Here is a 14927-nt window from a genome sequence, read left to right as displayed (position 1 = left end):
TCGCGGCACGATACTGACGGGTCGTCCGTGGGGCGCACGGACCTCATGCCGCCAGGATCTCCATCCCCACCGATCCCGGCGGCGCGGCGCGGCGCCGATATTCAGGGCCGGTTGATCAACGGTGGATTGTCGCGATCCCGAGACGGTCTCGTCTCCCGCGTAAAGGGCTGATTAATTGCTCGCGTACTCAACGTCCGGTACGCGCGCGGGTTAACGCGTAACCGTATAAGAGCTATCGAATCGCTGCAAATGGAACGTCGTATCCGAAAAATTTTAATTTCACAGAAACGCCCCTAAGTTTGACATTTCGAATATAACTGTGACTCTTTGGTAAGTGTCCGATATCCGAAAGTATCCGATAATTACCTATCACGTTAAAACGACAAGGTTCTTCTATGAAGTACGTTTCAGGCTTTTTCCTTTGCGAAATGAACTCATTATTACGTCATACTTCCCGTTCTTAGATTTTTTTGCGCCTTTCAACCGTTTAGCATCAACAGTTGATGTGAACAAACACGAGCAACACACAGGCCTAAATGAAGTTAAGATGGAGAGAATTAAAAGTTGCGTGATTGTGTGGCGAAAAAAACTAGGCAATCTTTGGGACTGAACTAATAGAGAAAGCTGTGCGTGATCGCCCGAAAACACAGGCTTTGTTATGTAAACCACTTTCAAATAAGATAAGATAAGTGATTTTATACGTTGCTGCAAATAGAATTAATCACTTAATCTGCGTTAATTATACAAGATGTACGGATAACTTAAGACTTAAATGACCGTATAATTATTTAAGCAATATTAGAATTGCAAGGAATGGAAATGAATAGATGCGAATTTAATGAAGGGGTATTGATTATATGGATGTCTATATAAGTGTAATTAATGTCACATCACAGTCATCGCGCTTTTTTTCAATAATAAATTAAAAGCTAACCTTATATTATCAAGGAAATTAATTATGATTCAAATTGGCAATATCCTTATGTTTTATCCTCGATGGATTCTAGACAAATCATTTTTAATATATTCCATCGCGATATTCCATCGCAAAAGAGGAAAATCATCTTTGTAATTATGTCAAAATATACATAAAGTTTCAAACTTATCGAATTTTTCGAGTAATATCGATCAAAATTCTCATCGATGTTTTAAAGTTAAATAGATTCATCAATCAAAACATTCTCAATCATTAAGATAATGTTTAACTTACAAGAGCAATGATGCTAAGCCCGCGCGGTCACGCACGCATTACATCATGGAATTCTATCGTTTTCATGAATCGCGTTCGTTTGAAACTACGCTCATCTCATTTCGAAAACTACCCTCTGGCTTTTGCGAATTTAGCGCGCGCGCAATGAAGATAACGCCAAATATTTGAACGCAAGGTAAATGTTTATTCACCGATAAAACGCTGTCGTAATAGTTGTTCTTAGTATATCTATCCTTACTACGTTCTTGCGGCTATATCCAGCTATAATGTTCCATTCAGGATGCGCGCGTTCTATTGCTATGAACTTTCGGTGTCACGACTCACTGATTCTTATCTGAGTCTTCTCCAGGATTGTGCCGTTTATTACGTATCGTCATTATTACGTACAAGAAGACTCAAACTCAGCTAGCTAATTTTCAATCGCGTTATTGACTACAGTAATAGAAACGGCGATTACGCAGTTTGTGAGTAAAAATATTTAGAAAGCGTAAATTGAATACTGAATTGAGTACTAAATTGAGTACTAAAACTTAAAACAAAAGAAATGTAAAATGTGAAATAACATTGTACGAAATAACTGATTTGCAATATCAAATAGAGGAAGATAGAGAAAGAAATTCCAGAGGCGGGAAGAGAAGAGGTGAGAAACAAAAGTAATTCCATTCTTTTCAATCTTCATTTTTCTCTTCGAGATCGAAAGCCTAATCTCATCAAATTGATCTTTACTGCTTTCTCCTTTTCTCATTATTACTCAGAGACATATTCAACTTCTTTAATTCACTAAGGATCTTTTACCCTCTTACGTCATCGGCTGATATTACAATGCGTTACAAAATAAGATAAAATCCTGAAGCATGGAAAAGTCGCGTAAAAAAAATTTCATCACCTCCAAATTCATCAGATACGCGACGTCTCTAAAGTCTAAAGATTGATGCAAATCTTACGAAACAGTTGATATACGATCTCGCGCATACCGGACACTTTCTCTCGACCCGGCAAGTAATGTAGGCCGATATAAAAAGACTAGTGTACGTTTCAATGTCAAGGCGTGAATAACTTCACCAGAAAGGCACCGAGAATCGCATTCAACGATTCAATTAAAGAGTCAATTAAAATTAAAATTAATAATCGTGTTTCTATTTCTTTCCCTTACTTTCCTCTTTCTCACATGCTGTCCCAATTCGAATGTTAATTCGTCATTTCGCTCCAGAAATTAAATATTAAAAATCCCAAGTTTGCAAACGAAAAGATGGTGAATCGGATCTTTTTCCGCCGGGAAGAGATCGTCTTCAGATACACCAAAGGATAATAGCGGAAGCGCGGCAAAGCCTCGAGGCGGTACAATGTATCATACGGCTAGATGCTCCGCGGAACGTTTTACGAATCGTCGTGAGGGTCACGACGTGTGCCATACCGTAGCCAGAAACGTAAAAGTAACCGCGCGGAGCGCAACTTTCGATCGTTTCTCGTGATGCGACGTACCGATAGCGCCGTAGTAAGCACTACCTAGTGAATGACACGATCTCCCACGCCTCTCTATTCGTCTTCTCTCTGGCTGCGCACGAGGCGGAGAGGAAGTCTCGCGGCGAAGAGAGAGGTAACTTGCGGGCGCATCCTTTTACTGATGAGCGCGTCGCGCCAGTAAACTCACTTTCATCTGTGATATTAGCCGAGCCAAGGCGAGCGAAGGCGCAAGGCGATTCGCCTTTCGATTCGCGCGAGACACGATCGAGGCCTGCGAGCATCTATAAACGTCCTCGAACGGACGATTAATCAGTGAGGGTGTTTGATACCGATGCGAGCCAATAGGAAAGAAATATAATGCTATGTATCTTCCAAGCGCTGAGCGAAACGTTATTGCGACTTTCTGTACGACTATAATCCAAGATCAAACAAAGTACTGTAATTTAAAATAAAAGAAGATTTTTTGCTGGAAATCTAATGATAAATAATTACAGGAGTGTTTCTTTCCTTCGCGAGAAATATTTTATTTTACACCGCGTGTCTCTCTCCGCGATGTATGTTACGCAAAGAAATGTTGTTTGTTAATGTTAAATTGTGTTAATCACGAAATTGGAAAAAGAAATACGTTAGCTGATTGAACAAATAAAATTCCGCACTGTGAGCGTGCGAGCTGAATTCATTTGAAATTACTATACTCGGTAGTTTAAGTAATTTATACGGTTCAATCCTGCGTTTAATGGTATTAAAGATACGCTTTTTCCTATTTTATTACGAGCTATTTAACGTGATTATGATCTGCGAACGACGGTGACGGAGGATATGAAAGACAATGTTTGCTTTAATCCTGTATTGTCCTCTTTTTTTCCGCGGTATATTGTACATGCAAACGAAACGACACTGCTGCGCACCATTGTCTCCCGAATCTCCCGATGCACTTCTTCGTGCCAGTAATAACAGCAGCACGTGTTGAAAAAAAAGGGAGAAAATATACCCCTCGCAAAAAAGTCAAATAACAGTGGTAATACCGGCGCAGCTCACGGCGGGCACTTTTCTTGAATAACGTATGCGGACGTGGTTACGCTGCGTCGCGTCGTAACGACGAAGCTAGACGGTACTTAAGAGGCGTTGAAGTATGAGAAAGGATATTTTTAAATGTGCATTCTCGCACCCCGGGGAAACCATGAAAACCATGAAACTTTTGGATTAAAAACCAAATTAATGTGTTATATTTTTTTTTATATACAACCTATATTACTTTTCAACGTTTTTTTCAATATAAAGCGCAATAAAATAAATCCTATAAGACTGACGTAACTGCTCTATATCTGATAACTAAACAAAAAAAAACTTTCCAATTGCATTAAAATTTCTTTCTGACTAATTGATACAAAGGTCGCGGTGCAGAGTTCAATTAATATTATATCACGATATTTTAATTTGATATTATCTAAACGGCACGAAGCATTGTATTAAATATCCCTACAAATAATTAAAAAGATATAATTATTAAATATTATCTTTGATATCATTCAAATTAATTACTATTTAATAAAGCCATTATATAAACCTAAAAAATGTAATATAAAGTCATTAATGGCGCGTTTGCTATCAATATTATCAAAGATATAACGTTATCAATAATATTAAGTGGTGTTGTCAATACCGATCCTTATTAAATACACTGTTGATTTTATGATAAAATTTAGAAGCGACTTGGTTCGCAATAGATTCCTTACGCGTTGCATTGCATTAACTTGCCTGAACATTCAATTCCATTTTGGAAAGTTAGCGGCGTGTCTCAACTTCGCGACCATAGAATCAAGTATTATTCATCACGCGCTATAAATTACAGCCAACAGTTTTGTTGACGTCGCATCAGCCAGCCTGAGGATTTACTTTCTTCCCTGTCATGATGCAAACTAATTGTTCGGTCGTTGTCCTCCCGCTTCTTCGCGTTTTCGTTACGCCTAGCTCATCACCTGGTATTTCAATAAGCGGTTTGCTAATTTTCTAATTAATCACGTAAAGAAACATTAATATCATGTGTTCTACTAGTGTTGTACTACTCGACGAGACCGTACTTTCATATTTATTCATATTTATTCAAATTTCTTTCATATTTATTCAAAGCAAAACGTTAACAATGTAAGAAGTAAAAAATTATACGAGATACTCAGGAAAATTCGAAATCGATATTTATTCGGAAGACAAAAAATTTTAATATACATAAAATGTCTTATCTTTATCCCATTAAGCATGAAATGGAAAAATATAAGCTAAAAATTTCCCGGAAAAGAGATATAAAATTAATGGAATTTTAGCAACTTTTGATACTCTCCTATACAATATACAATATAAAACCAAAAAAATGTTATTTTTAATATTTTAAACCCATTTATCGTAAAAAGAAATACTAAGATACTAAAAATACTAAGAGTTATACGTCAAATCATTCACGTTCACAATACCAGAAATTTTTTATAAAAATATCATAAAGAGAAGTGCAACTCGGTAAGGTAAGGCGCTGTAAAAATGGTCCTAAGAGCTAAAAGCATCTAGCGTCTAAGAAAGCAATCAACGAGCAACGCCGAGAATCTCGAGTTCGTTGCGACTGAAACTTGTTGATTAGTTTCTTAAACACTCTACACACAGCAGCGGTATTTCATTCCACTTTATGATGCGTAAAAAGTATTTTCACGGCTGTATGAGAATGTATAGTACGTACTCCGTAACGATGTCAGATGTGGGAAACAAATCAGCAAAGTGTAATTTCAGAGATCCAATAGCACACTGTAGCGAAACGCGAAATTATCATCTCAACTCAAGCTACTATTCTCCGTCAGAGAGTGAAGGCTCCGGGCTAATCATATTGAATCTATGATCCCAGTAGCAAGAAATCGTGTGTAATTTCTTCTTGCGGTAGAACATAGTTGTAAAACATCTTCTTTGTTTGCATTTCGTTGTTTTGTGAATAATTAATGGAAAAATTTAACCAACTGTGAAAAAAATTCATCCCCACAAGGCATATTCAAAATAAATTATATAGTCATTTGTCAATATGAGAGATGAAAAGAGAATTTGCGGTGCGTTTTACAAGTTAATCTGTAGAAAGCGGGAGTAATGGCGAAAAAAACACTCAATTATTTCAACGCGCGCTGCAAACGAAAATTACCTATGATTTCTCACCTGTGATGTCGTAAAATCAAACGACTATAGTGATCAGTACACGGGCTTAAGTACGGATTAAGTATCGTATAATAGCTCGGCTACGTGCGTTAAAACATATTTTATCGAACACGTTGTACATATTGGCAAAACAGTCACCGAGAAACGCTTGGCTTTAAAAGGCTTTTAAATATTCCTATCGACGTGAGAAACTGCTCCGGAAAATACACGGAAAACCTATCGCAGACACTTTGACGGTGCATCTATAAAACGTTACGGTTGAATATTCAATTTTTCATTTACAGTACACCGCCGGCTAGCATGCTTACTCGCACACGTATGAAAGCATAAGCATAAAGGAAAAATTAAAAATTGAGAGATCAAAAGCTTTTCGAGCGGCAGTGAAGTCTTTGACAACAGTAAGCACGGACTGCGATGAAAATAACATGTAATAATTACCATACATGAATGTGTTCCTTTCAGCGTGATTTATTGTATAAATTTCTTTTCATATTTCAGATTAAAATTATACTGTTTTATTAATTATTTCAAATATTTTTTTCAGTTGTACAAGTAGGTTTATGTTATCACAATTCTGTATTATCTTATAAAAAATAAAAAATTTAAAACTTTCTTTACGAAGAAACTTTTTACTTTTTTCTCAAATCCAGTTTCCCTACTAAATACAGTGATATAAAAATCACAAGAGTTCGTAGATTATTTTATTATATATATGATAATAATAAATATATTTATAAATAATAATAAATATATATTTTGTCCGTCTTTGAAGTACTAGGATTGACATTTCAATAGAATAAACTCCATAATGATTTGTATTATCGTGTAAAGTTACTTCTATAAAAATGAATTGATTTTTCTAACAACCTCGCGGTAAGAGTTAAGACGATAATAGCATAAAGCGATATTATTATATGCATTTGCGTCGAAGCGTCCGCTTTCCTAATACAAGGAACAATCAGACGGGGGTCTAATAAGAGAATAATGATCTCCGCGTGAAACTTATTACGACTTGTTAGCCAATCTCAAATCCTCGAGGCGAAATGTCACCGATGGATGGAAGGACATCCATTATGCCCGAGAGGATTCTCGTAGGACACAGCGCGGGATTGGATAACATCGTTGAAAGAGGGGAAAAAAAAGCGTATTACTTACTAACGTTCCTCGAGTCACGGAAAAGAGGACGCCCTTTCGTGATATTACCGACAAGAGCCGGTGCGACTGATCGCTAACGAAAGTTCATCGCCGTCACATCGATCTTACGGCGATCCGTTGAAAGGGAATTGAGGATCTTGATCGAGCAAACGGAGACGGAAATAACGGATACTACGAGATGCATGTCGATGTACACGGTAATTGCCGGCCAGTGAGGTTTGAAGAGTGTTCGGTCTTTTTCTTTTTTAATTCATTGTGCACGACTGAACCAACCCAACCGACACGAATGTACTGCCGTGGACTGAATGGTTGCAACATCTTCTTTCAACGAGTTTCAATTTGAGAAACTTAGAATGCCCAAAAATCGTGAGATTGACCTTGCAATTTTTGCGCGTTCCGAAATTCGTTAAAAGAAAAAGTGCTGCAATCCTTTTATCCACACGATAGTTTACTTTCAGATAATCTACGAGTGCGAATTAGTTGAAAAATGTTTAGTTTTGAAACAACGGAAATTACGATCTCTTGAGAATATCCTCTCCAATCTTCACACACTGTTCGTGCGCGTTTAATATCTTTAAAAACATGCGCGAAAGTTTTTTTATTTTATGTATTCTGATAAAGAATTATTCTATACTAATATATTAATGGGGTTATAAGTAGATTTATATACTGCTTGTGTGGTGATTCGTACGTACATACGAATAGTTTAGATTTCGATAAAAAATTAATGTGCATTTATATATGTATATAGATTACATAATAAATTTAAATAATAGATTACCCCATGGTTATTTCGTTGTCGCCCGATGTCTCTCTCCCAGGCTCCCTCCTCTCTGCTTCTTTTATTCTTTCACGTCATTTACACAATACTCACTCGCGAAAACGCGGTTAATTATGATCGTGCGCGCACTAATCACCACAAGACAATGATCGCGCGGCACTTTAAACGACACTTGCGACGTTAATCGCACGCGATTATTTTTTGATTATAAGACGTACATTTGATTACATATTGTGACAGGAAAATAACGCGAGAGAAGCACGAATTACACAAAGTATGACACTTTCCTTTTATCGCTGCTCTCTCTCTCTCAACTTAGAAAAATCTGGTTACATTTTCCAGGATTGAGAATATAATCGAATAGCTCAGATACTTCGGCATTGCCAATCCTGTGCTCGTAAATGTGAGCCCTTGAATATTTCACGTTAATACCATGCGATACGATATAATTAATAAAGTCGAATCGATGGTAAATTAATGTGCGATAAACCGGCGCGAACAATCGACATTGCACATTAAATGTATCTGAAACGCATAAATCTCGAAAACGCATTAACGTAAAATTAACGTAAAATATCATTAATGAACAATCAATATGTTCATGGCTTTCCGTTACTTGAATCAAGACGGCGATTTGTGCATTATTCTATTCTCGCAATTCGAAAATAATACACAAACGTCACGTTTAAATGGGTAAAAAGTTCAAAAAGCGATGCGAAAAAACCCGAGTGTCGTAGAAAAATAATTATTGCCCGAAAATATCGTGCTACAATAATTTATAATTTCTACTTGTTATCGCTCCAATTTCAATATGAGATGAATAAAACGTGCAGAAAGAATATCAATTTCATAATTGTCGTTGCATAGGGTAAACTTGGGTAAGATGACCATAGAAGAAAGATAGCCAACCCATGTTCATTCGATGTTTCATGGCGAGCTAGATTGAGAGAACATGGGTTGGCCATCTTTCCTCTACGGTCATCTTGCCCGAATTTACCCTATACTTGTGAATTATTAAACTTTCGAATTAATTAATTGCGCGAGTCGATAATCGCTATATTGTTAAAAAATTTATGCGCTTTGAAAGGGAATAACGACATATCATGCTGCTGCCTGTCCGTTCGAATCTCGGCGCAACAAACGATAGCATAGCAACCTTGTGTAAACATAGCGCGTACACAGTAAAGAAAAACAAATCCCGAGAACCGTATACCAGCAAATTTTTCGTCACTAAATATTTAACATTCTACAAAATAAAATTCTCGCCGAATATATTCTTGCACATTTTAACTTTACATTTCAAATTAACTTCAATTTCATGGACTGTACCATATTATCGCACAGCAAAATCAACCTTATTTGAAAAATATATGTATCTTGGCCAAATTTGACCATGAATTTTTCTAAATTGGCCTACATTTATAACTTTAGATTTAACCCTTAGCTGGCACTGTGGAGTATTAAACGCCCCAGTCTAGTTTAGCTCAAATTTAAGCCCCTTTACTAAGCTTTAATTTAAGCTACCTATAGTAGATCCCAGTGTGCCAGCTATGTGATTCTGGTAATTACATATTACATATATAATTGTCATATAGGTCCGTTACCTCAATAAAGAAATTACTTTCTCACTCACCGACCGATGCGCAACAACGGAGTTATCTGCAACGTCGCTACGATGATTCTGTAACAAGCAAATATAACGTTTACATTAAAATAATGCTCTAAATATATAATCAATCCTTCAAACATTAATTATTATAAGTGTTGAATTCGTCTTCAATATTCAAATATTTAAATATAATTTAAAAACAAAAATAATTTTAAAAAAGAACTATAAGAATTTTCAGAATAAACTTTACAAATTTTGATCATTAAAATTTGATAAATCTTTTCCTCTAATTAATATTTTTAATTCGAAATAAAACAATTCAAACTTAGGAAAAAACAATTAATTTTGCATAAATAAGAAATAATACTCACCGCAAAGTTGCTCCGACGGCGCCCGATGCCTCCTCCTAGGCCTCCTCCTCCTCTCAGATTGTCCAGATTATCAGCTTATTCGTAGAACTCCCTCGACGCCTCGACGCGACACATTCTGGGCCGTTATTTTCTGAAACATATGAATAAACGATTTTGATTAAAAAGGAATAAAGGATACTTTATTAAATATTTTAACATAATCTACACGTAAAGTATTAATTCCAAAAGAAGCTACACATCTCCTGACAAAATATTTATTGGATCTCATGTTTTATTTTATTTTATTTCAGACAACGCAAAATGTCATAATCGATAAACATGTATCAGCTATAAGAGATTAGATTAAAATTTGCACATCATAAAGATAGATTAATAATCATTAACGAGATTTTTATTAAATCAATTATTTAGAATAATTGCGTAAAATATTCTAATTGCGTAAATTGCGTTCTTCTCTCTATGTCTCTTAATTAAAATAAATAGAAAAAAAGCCTTTTTTCTATTTTCTAAAAACTTTCAAACGTATCGGACTTTACTTAAAATATATATTTGAAGGAAAAAAAGGGAAAATAATATAATATATGTACATATTTCAGTAACATATATTACAATATTTTTTCCCTACTCTATAAATAATATAATTTATTATTTTATTTATTATTTTATAAACGTATACAATACAATAAATATTTCGTTCCAAATCTTTTTCATCCATAATGCAAATATCACGAAGAAAATTAAATAAAAGATTTTCTATTCCAATCTTTATATTTTAAATATATCCAATATTTCACTTATTTCCATTTTTATTATATCCATGAAAAAACACCGCGCGTACTTTTTGCACGTAACTTGACAGCTGCGTTACTAGAAAACGGGAGTGAAAACACGTGTAGTACAAGCTCTTTGAAACGTGATACGTCGTCATCGAAGCGCGAGCGAGCGCTGGCCGACTCCGCTGCTAGATCGTGATCGCGATCAATATAATAATCAATATCTATGCGCAGAAAAATCACAGCGAGCTGATCTTAGGCTCGTTTAAAAGCTCATCTCATAAAACAGAAATTATATTTAAATTACAATATTTCGACTCAGAAAGTTTATAATAAAAAGTTAATAACAAAAATTAATTGCAAATAATATTCTAGGATTAAATAATGTATCTTTAATCTATCCTGGCTTATTTATTATGAAATAATGGGTCTAAAATATTACAATTATCTATAATGTAACGTTAATAATTGTAATATAATATTAATAATATTCTTATAAGCTTAATATAAATTTTTTATCTTTTATATATAATTGTATAATCATAGAAACAATTAGTAAATTCAGATGTCAAGCAGTTTATAACTATCCAATTATAAATAAGAAGATATTTTATTACGATATTTTTATATATATGTATATATATATTTTTTTTATATTTTTTTTAAAGGTATTTTATTTTATTTACTTACCGGATACGATGCACACCAGCGCAGTTGTAACACGTACTGCATTGATCTGTAATATGTACAAATATATTCAAATAAAAACAGTATCCAAAATAAATCAAAGAATAATTATTGCGTGCGAGACATAATTTTTTTGTAATTTGGACAAACATTTAATAAAAGAATGAATTTGATAAGAAAAATTCTATACAATTAACATTAATAGATATAATTTAAAAATCTTTTTGAAATATTTCATATATATTTATTAATATTACATTACAAATATTTTACTAAATATTTTTAAGAATTTTAATATTGGAAAAGAATTTTAATCAAGAATTTTACTAATAAATATTTTACTGAATACTTTCGAATTTTTTAATATTAGAGAAAAATTTTAATTAAGAATTTTTTATAATTTAAAATATGCTATATATAATATATTACACTATTATTATTATTATTATTATTATTATATATTACATCATTATATTATACATCGATCTACAATGGATCTCTACTGTGCAAACGAACGTGATTACTTGATCCATCAGTATAATATGAATAATGAAACAGGTTATGAAATGTTCACACATTGCTCTGATTGCTCACCTCGCGATAGTCGCGACTGCTCCGCCGCTACCCCTGGCCTCCTCCCCTTTCTCCGTTGTCGTTGCCACTTCTTCGTGACACTGGCATATCTGTTCGCGAAAACACACGTTCGTTACAATTAAGCACGCTAATCACTCGAACGCAACGATCGCGCGGCACTTTGCACGACGCGCTCAATGTTAATCGCACGCGACACGCAGTTAATCACGTCGCGAGGGCGGAAAAATAGTACCTAGTAAACTACGAGTGCGGAGTGCCGAGTGCGTTCGATACTGGCGACCGGCGACGATACGCAAGTGAAGCGTGAACGCGTCTGAGATGGCGGAGGCGGAGGGGACGCGCGGGCAACTTCACGCGCCGAGAGTGACGCGGCGACGCTACGTGCTTACACCTGTTGCTCCTAATTTCGCGTTCGTGCGTTCTCGAACGCACTTCGAGAATGCGACAAATAATATATACGCTCGGTAATAATCTCTCATGGCGCGGTTATTGCCTTATTGTCAATTATATTTATGTATAACGCAAGTTATACATAAATGCGCGAGTCGAAATTGCAGACTGATATTCGCGACACTTATTATGCGATAGCCGAAAATATGATCGTCGTTTCGTCGATAGATTCTTCGGCCGAACGAGCCTTGCGAAATACTTGCGTCGTGTGAAATATCGCGCACTCTAACAGAATATCGAATACAGGCGCCGAATCTACTATATATTACGCGATAGTTAAGTATTGATAAGCGATAAATGACAGAGTTAATATGGATTTTGCTTACCAACCGAACGAGACGTGACGCCGCGCCGCTCGTCCCGGAGCCGACCCGTCCCGACTCTCGTCTCCCCGCTCCCGTGTCACCCCACGTTCCGTTAAATAGCGAAATTCAAAGACGCCGGCAACTTCAGCCCGGTACCGCGCGATACTACGCGAGTCAAATTAACGGCTAATGAATATATTAAATAATAATAACACGATTGGTCAACTAAAATATACAATTCAATATTGTACTATATATAAAGGAGTTATATTAATAATTTAATTAATTTATAGTTTATTTATTAATAAACTGTATTAATAAATAATATTAATAAACATAATAACTAACTATATTTAAATAATCAACCGTGCCTTTCGATTATTTCGTTACATCCTGCGATTGGTATTTATATTTTACATCTTCAATTAGCATTAGCTAACTTAATATAATCGTTTTGACCCAATTCTTACAAATTGCAAATTTCTACACAAAAACTAAAAGACTGCCCAAAGTTTCTCATGTTTGCTTTTATCGCTTTGAATATTAATCGTCCGAATTCTTGCAAACGTAGCAAGAACTACAATTCTTTACGAAATAGCCAGAACTTTTATAAATTGCGTATAACTTAACATCTAAATTTTTTTAATTAAAGCAAGAAAATCGTGAATTAAAATTCTAATTAAAGCAAGAAAATCGCATGCTAATTACCGCCAGTTATTTTTGTCAGTATGTATCGAAGAGAAGGAATACGAGACGAAGGGATTGCTGCAAAAGAAAGAAAAATCGAAAAAGAAAGAGGAACCGAAAGGAATGTGGAAGAGCACTCGCGAAGAATCTCTCGGCGAAACATTGCAGAGAATTAGACGAGGTAAAAGAACAAAGGAAAAAATTGGAACGAGGACAAGGAGAAATTTGTCGAAGATAGAGGAAATAAAACGGCGATATAAAAAGGAAAACGGAGAAGCAAAAGCAATATCGGAGAAGGAAAAACAGTATCAAAGATGGAAATTGCGATAGAAAAATTTGTCGACGAGGGATAAAAAAAGAGCGGAAAGAACGACAGATGAAGGAGGATCAAGGAAAGACAGTTGTTGAAAAGGGATTTCTCTGCATTGCGTAAAAGAGAAATATAGCGAGTGCGTATTCGGTACATAAAACATTGCGCTTCATCGAAGATAATTCTTATAAGAGATTGGTGGACATACAAATAAATAACGATTAATTAAGCGAAGTCTATTGATTATCAGCTTGTAATTACAAACTTCATTAAGCTTTATGCAATGCCAGAAATCGTGACCCCGTCGTGCCAGTGACCGAAAAATTCATTAATAAAATTATCAATTATATTCTGCGATCGTTGAACAAAATTTCTACAGCCGCGCGAATCATATTCAATTATTATCGTTCGCCGCGCGATAACGAATACGGATCGACAAACGTGGCGAGAGAAAAAAAAAAGATCAACTTGCAAGCGAGAATTAAGAACGAAGATAATAATCGCCCAACGTCGATGTTCGTACTTTCTAAAAATGTTCCTATTCCTCGGTGTGGGACGACGTAACGTTACGTCGTCGGGGCCTTAATCCGCCGGCGAGATCGTGGATCCTTATCGATGTCTTTCTACCACACGCGGCCCCAGGACACCGACGACGGCACCGACGTCGTCGAACAATAGGGTAAGGCAGGAGCGACGTAACGCCGAGAGGCGCGAGAGAACGCGTCCTTCCGGCATTTTAATATTCCTCTCGGTGTTACACGCGTGTGTTTCCGCGTGCCTGTGCGCGGAACAATGCAACACACCGCCGACGATGGCGGTGGGACAAGAAGAGAAGAGTGTGGCAATTAAGCGACACGCGCTCCCACGCCCTGGGACATTGGCCCGCTGCACAAGCTGCGAAACTGACACCTTAACTTATCGCGGGCATCCGTCCTAGTCAAACGACAGAACTTCGCCTCGCCTCTCGATTAATTTTACCACGAAATCCTAGGTTCACGACGTCCGATGATTTAACCTTCGATATTACTGCCGCTTTCTCCGTTGATCTTTCACCCCTCTGTTGTATTCAGGCACTTGGTTACACACAAAATTCAATTGGACATTTATTTTTTTACGTCCTCTTCCTCAATTGATTCTAAAAGTAGCGATCAAACTTGTGCAGATTAATTAATCATGCGGGATGCTTGTGACCAACGCTGACATGTCATTATTATAGTTGATATAAATTTATATATTGTATATAGTACGTGTATAATCTGCGTGCAAATAAAAATAATTCTGATAGAGATGATATCGCCTGACCGCGATTCCATTTTTATGACCTTTTAAGCGGATTTTACCGAAA

The sequence above is a fragment of the Temnothorax nylanderi genome, unplaced genomic scaffold (assembly GCF_030848795.1).
Source record: "Temnothorax nylanderi isolate EJ_2023f unplaced genomic scaffold, tnyl_v1.0 TNYL_tig0004_pilon, whole genome shotgun sequence".
Taxonomy (NCBI): domain Eukaryota; kingdom Metazoa; phylum Arthropoda; class Insecta; order Hymenoptera; family Formicidae; genus Temnothorax; species Temnothorax nylanderi.
Note: the sequence above shows the minus strand (reverse complement) of the source record.